This window comes from Cetorhinus maximus, chromosome 19 (genome assembly GCF_964194155.1).
Source record: "Cetorhinus maximus chromosome 19, sCetMax3.hap1.1, whole genome shotgun sequence".
Lineage (NCBI taxonomy): Eukaryota > Metazoa > Chordata > Chondrichthyes > Lamniformes > Cetorhinidae > Cetorhinus > Cetorhinus maximus.
Window position 1 is genome coordinate 85,438,867 of NC_135897.1, and position 6,544 is coordinate 85,445,410.

Consider the following 6,544-nt stretch of genomic DNA (forward strand, 5'->3'; position numbering starts at 1 on the left):
TAATGAACTATCTAGGTCAGTATGTGTGACTAGAGACCTATAAAGATCTTGAACTTCCTTTCACAATTTGTAGAGAGTGACAACAATGAAAGGTTCAATGAAGGTTGTTCCTGTCCTCAAAGGAAAAATTAGGTAATTGTATTTATTTTTCTGTATGGTTACTGCTTACATTTTTCAGCAAACCTCATCCACGGGCTGGATTAGGTTTCCGTCATTAAATAAAATAAAAATAGAAATCTGTGGACAGCATTTTTATAATCTATATGTTCAGGTACCTGATTGTGATGCCTGGGCATTTTTGTCCCCCTGATTTTAAAAGCTTTTTTTTTCTTGGTTTCGGGTCTTCAGCTCCCTGAGGCGGCTCTCTGCCTTCAGGGAGCTTCCTGTCGGCACTCGCCTGCATCTGCATTGACATCATCGCCCACCCTCCTCCCTCAGCTCCCCCCACCACTTCCCCCTCCCCGTCTCCCTCCCACTCCCCACCCACCCCAGCAGTGCTGAGCTTTTCAGCACGCGCTTCATGCTGGCTGACCGTTAATTGTCCAGCCAGTGTGAAATCGCAGCCGGGGGCCGATTGCAGTCGGGGGTCCGATTCCCGACCTCTCCCGGGCCTCCCGATCGCGCCCGCCCGCCGAGCTGAAAGTTCGGGCCTATGTATCCCTTATCTAACATGTTCCCTAATGTACGGGTAACATGTGGGGGGTAATTTTCACCTTTCACTGATTTTCGCTGTATTTAAATGTAGCCAATTCACCGTCCCCTACCCCCCACCCATCTGATGAATACGAAAGTTCCCCCACTGGTCTTTGAAGCCATGACTCAGTGGTATTAATCTCGCCTCTGATTCAGAAAGTTGTGGGCTCCAGGAACTGAAGTACAAAATCGAGGCTGATACTCCCAGTGAAGTACAGTCAGGAGGCTGGCAAAAGTTCCCAAGTCACAGAAGGGCAGGGAAGTTCAGTTCTCCCTGGTGCCATGGTCAAAACTTATCACTCCACCAATATCACTAAAAACAATTTACAGTATAATGTCTTGTTATATGGCATGCTCTGATGAGTGGTGCTGGTTAATCAAAAATGCCTCTTAAGAGGGAATTACCGTGGGATGCTTTCATTTTTGTTTAGAAAGCTATTGATGTATGTCTACCTATGTGCCTATCTGCATCTCTCTCTCCCCCACCCCTCCTCAATTTGTGAGATGAGCTAGTCCGGTATGCCTTCGGTAAGATGTAACCTGATAGAGTAGCCATTGCTTCCAGTTCCTGCATTTTCCCCAAGACTAGCAATGGCTCTGCAACACTGGGACAGCAGCATTGGGCCCTTTAAAGAGCTCCAAACTCCTTGGAGAGTGAGACTTACAGGGATCTTGATCTATGTTTTGGACTGGTCTGTATATTTCTTTTTGATATTGGCCCCATGTAGATTCTAGCTGAAGCTCCTGAAGAGAGAAGGAATCAAGGCAGGCTAATGGTGCAAATTCTGGTTTGTAGCCAATTTTGGTTAGTGCAGTGACAGGTGACGGAAATTTTCTGTATCTGATCATTGTTGCATTGCTTCTTGTAGAATCTTGCTTTGTGCAAATTGGCTGCCGCGTGTGAACCACTGACTACATTTCAAAAGCCCTCCATTGGCTGCAAACTACTTTGGGGTGTCCTGAGGTTGTGGAAGGTGCAAGTCCTTTCTTTATACCAAACCGGTGTGAAAGGGCGGAATCATCCTGGGTTTGCACTAATTGCGGCAGCGGGCGGGAAAAAAAAGTCTTACCCGCCGGCCGCAATGGCGGCTTTTCACGCCATGTCATCCCAATCCCGCGTCATTCATCATGCATGCCCGGGAAACACGCTGTTTTGCTGGCGGACGGGCTCTCATTTGCCCGCCAAGCCGTCATCGCGCCACTTCCTCATGCCGAGTGCCATATTTGAAGTGCAACCATGCGGCACACCTCTCACTTCTTCCAGCCCAGCATTGCCGTATCCCCCCCACCGATTCAGTGACACATCCATGGAATGCCTTTTGGACGCAGTGGAGGCCTGCGGTGAGGTCCTCTATGCCCACTCTGGCCGCAGGAGGTTCAGCCATCTCACCACTCTGGCTTGGTTGGCGATGGCAGTGGTGACCAGTGTCAATGCTGCACAGAAGAGGTTGGGCGTTCAAAGCAGAAAGAGGACGAATGAACTCAAGGTAAGGCAACCATCTCATCACTCTAAACTCACACACTCACAAGGCCATCACACATTCACTGGCATCTCACTCACTGCCAGCACAAGGGACATCACCACTCACTCTCTCACACGTATCCTCACTTCTCCATCTGGCCTCATCTTCTCTGGAGGCTGACTCCTCAGCCCGCACCTTCTTGCACAGATCAACATGTGCCTCCACACCCATGCTGGGCTCCTTCCCCAGTACAGCCCTAACCCTGCAGCCTCTTTCCTTGCCACTTCTCCCCCTTCCCCAAGCAAGCCCTAGCCCCGGAACCATTGAAAAGCCGCCCACATATGGTTGGTCTGTTAGGTAGAGACCTGCCCGTGAGCTCAGCTAAAAGTGATGTGGTGCTGCCTGCGAAGCCTTGCGCTGATGACTGTGAGTGTTGCCCGAAGCAAGGTAGGAAAACAAAACTCAAAGTCCTGAGTCAAGTGCAGCTCTCTAGGTGCACGTTGCTTATGCACAGTTGTGAAACCTGTTGGCGTGCAACCATTCCAACTTGTTTGGGTGATCCAGCATGGCGGGATGGTTCTGGTGATCTGGGCTTATAATGATATGCAGTTGTATTAGAAGTCCCACAGTCTGATGGCGGGAAATGCGGCCCACCATTGACAGGCAGAGCAAATGATTGCAAACTGGCTTCATGACATCGTGAAGCCAATTTTTGGCCTCTCACCATATTGTCCGCTCATGCCACCAAACACGCCCACAGCCACCGGACATGGAAAATTTCCATCCATACTCATGTGGTGAAATTGTACTACTGGCTTCCAGCAGAATGATCATTTATTTGTCTATTTTCTATCCTTTCAGTGCTTTAAAGATAAAATCATGATTTGACTGGTCCCCGGGCGAGGACCCCCAGTTTGTTAACTTCCCGAAAGGGACCGAAATATTGTTATGCTCGTGGGTGAGAAGGAATGAGTTGGCTTCCCTTCATTATTCACTCACCCTGGTTGGTCACAACAAGGTTAATTTAAAACAAAAATAAAAATAAAAATACCTGGAAAAACTCAGCAGGTCTGGCAGCATCTGCGGAGAGGAACACAGTTAACTTTTCGAGTCCGTATGACTCCTCAACAGAACTAAGTAAAAGTTTTTACTTAGTTCTATTGAAGAGTCATACGGACTTGAAACATTAACTGTGTTCCTCTCCGCAGATGCTGTCAGACCTGCTGAGTTTTTCCAGGTATTTTTATTTTTGTTTTGGATTTCCAGCATCTGCAGTTTTTTGCTTTTGTCTTAAGGTTAATTTAAAAGTGATTGCTTCCCTCGTGGATACATCTTCCTAGTCCAAATGTATTTATTTTTTAGAAGGAGCCAATTTAACCAGGCCTTCTTCGGTCAAAGGAAGAGTAAGTTCATTCATTACTAAAACCCGAGAAAAATAATAAAAACGCAACACGCATCCACACAGATCACAAATGAGAAGCTAAGAGTCCAAATAAAATTTACAAAATATACAAATCAGTCTTTGGCTTGTCTGTGAGGCAGAGATGGTGATGCATTGCAGCCGTTAGGTTGAGTGATTTTGATAGAGCTGACTGGCAATTTCACTTGGTTCTGCAGGGTGGCTGAAAGGGTGTCCAGTTTCCTTGAGATAGCGTCTTCTGCTAAGCTTTGCCTCCAGCAACAGAGAGAAAGAGAGAGAGAGATCTTTTACCTTCAAGCTGCGGGGGGCGAGGGGGGGGGGGTGGCGGGGGTGGGGGATGACTGACTTGTTTTTCTGCTTGCTGTCAAACTCCAGCACATCAGCTTTTTAATTGATTTTTCCCTGTGTATCCTGGAAGGTAAAAACTATGACTCGCACCCAGAGTATATGTTCATGGAGTATAATGTGGGCGAATGGGAAATTGTCCATTTTGGCAGGGAGAATAAAAAAGAAACTTATTATCTAAATGGTGAGAGATTGCAGAGTTCTGAGATTCAAAGGGTTCTGGGTGTCCTCGCCCATGAATCACAAAAGGCTAGTGTGCAGGTACAGCAAGTAATGAAGAAAGCAAATAGAATGTTTTGTTTATTGTGAAGGGAATTGAATACAAAAGTAAGGAGGTTATGCTTCAGTTGTGTAGGGCACTGGTGAGACCACATCTGAAGTACTGTGTACAGTATTGGCCTCCTTATTTAAGGAAAGATGTAAATGCATTAGAAGCAGTTCAGAGAAGGTTTGCTAGACTGATACCAGGAATGGGCAGGTTGTCTTATGAGGAAACGTTGGACATGTTAGGCTTGTATCCACTGGAGTTTAGAAGAGTAAGAGGTGACTTGATCGAGACCTTTAAGATCCTGAGAGGTCTTGACAGGGTGGATGTGGAGAGGATGTTTCCTCTTGTGGGACAATCCAGAACTAGGGGTCACTGTTTAAAAATAGGGGGTCACCCATTTAAGACAGAGGTGAGGAGAATTTTTTTCTCTCTGAGGGTCGTGAGTCTTTGGAACTCTCTTCCTCAAAAGGCAGTGGAAGCAGAGTCTTTGAATATTTTTAAGACAGAGCTAGATAGATTCTTGATTAACAAGGGGATGAAAGGTTATCAGCCACAATCTTATTGAAAGGCGGGGCAGGCTTGAGGGGCCGAGTGGCCTACTCCTGCTCCTATGCGTATGTTCGCATCTTTGTATGTTCATCTCAGACCATTTACACATTCTGAGGTATAAATCAATAGGAGATTTTGGATGCCTGCTGAGAACTGCAAATCATCCTTTGTTTCCTCAACCACAGGAGATTAATGTTCAGCCTTTTTCACCTTTCCTATCTCCCTTTCAAGTGTTTCTTGAAGAAAGCCATGACACCTTTCAGGTGCGACATTCTATGTCCTCTCAGGAACAGTCATAGAGTCAAAGAGTAAACAGGCCCTTTGACCCATCGAGTCTGCACCGGTCAAATAAGTACCTAGCTATTCTAATCCCATTTTCCAGCACTAGGCTCATAACCTTGTATGCCATGGCATCACAAGTGCACACTCAAATACTTCTTAAATGTTATGAGGGTTTCTGCCTCTACCACCCTTTCAGGCAGTGAGTTCCAAATTCCCACCACCCTCTGGATGAAAAAATTCTTCCTCACATCCCCTCTAAACCTCCTGCCCCTTATCTTAAATCTATGCCCCCCTGGTTATTGATCCCTCCGCCAAGGGGAAAAGTTCCTTCCTGTTACCCTATCTATGTCCCTCAGTCGGTCATGTATAATCCACATAGGAATTTTCAAGAAAGTGGTCACTTTACATTATCAGCCATCTTTTGCTCAGTGTCTTTACTCATATTTCTTTTTAAAAGAAACACAGAACTTCCTTAAAAACTTCAAATTGACTGTAGGTATTTGGTACCATTAATCCCCTGTCACAACAGTCAGCAAAGCAGAATATGCAGCAAAGGATTACTCACTGCACCAGAACAGAACCTAGAAGGATCAAGCAGGTTACTCCAGTATAATTATTGATCAGCTCCTCTTTCAGTCTCGTTGTACTTGAGTTCAGCCTTCACAGTGCATCTGAACAAGAGAGGAAGTGAAGTGAATACAAGTCCAGAAAAAAGAGGAAATAGATGTGGTTCATCTGTTGAGTGCTCTGGTAAGTAACCTTTATGTGCTGTTGTCTAGGAACTGTCCCTGTGCAGTGACACCAAGACCAGTGCTCTCTGGGTGCAGCATTGTCCTGAAGGGCAAAGGAATGATGCTGTACTATACTGTGACCTCCCTTTGCCTCAATTCACAGAATCACATAACACAATATGTATGAAGAACTAAGAACATTCTGGGGTCAAGGAAAAGATAATCCAGCAGCTGCAGCTCTTAAAGGGGTGCCGGTCATTTCGAAAGCTGCCCGGCTTCTTGCCGGAGTGAGGAGGGAGTGGCTGCTTCAATCATTCGCAGCAAAATGACACCAAATAATGAAGTAGGTTTGGAGGTGTTGCTAGGGGATGTCCTACAAAGCAGAGTGGTCTTCTTTGGAACTAAGGCCCAAGCTTCAGAGGAGCACAAGAGCAGCCAGTATGGAGGTGGCTGAAAGGGGAAATGTTATATTTACCCTTGCATGACAGCTGGAATCAGATGAGGAAGACATTTGTTGGAATTGGGAACACTGGCAAATGTTTTTCTCACATTTACGTTATTTTGTATTGTTCAGTTATGAAGTACATTAAGCGTGCTTCAGTTTAAATTTGGAGGACAGTTGGAGAATGCACAACACTGAGCTCACCGTTGGTGTGCTTTCCAACGTTCATGGAGCTATATTTTAGCAGCGGAAAGTTTAAAAAGTAGTGGGGTTTCCCTACGCTACAACAGCAATTAAATATTGCACAAAACTATTTCATTGACTGCGAGGTGTTTTTGGGCATCCTGAGGT

The 6,544-nt window shown here is 45.8% G+C and overlaps 1 protein-coding gene across 2 annotated transcripts in view; it reads right to left on the reverse strand.

Moving 5' to 3' along the window:
- The window catches only part of LOC144694000 (succinate receptor 1-like), a 156,063-nt gene extending 150,370 nt beyond the window's left edge, over positions 1 to 5,693 (reverse strand). For both annotated transcript variants that reach the window (XM_078564291.1, XM_078564290.1), the window contains exon 1: positions 5,624 to 5,693. The gene's annotated coding sequence lies outside the window, so the exon portion shown is untranslated. The remainder of the gene's footprint in view (positions 1 to 5,623) is intronic.
- Positions 5,694 to 6,544: the final 851 nt, after the last annotated feature.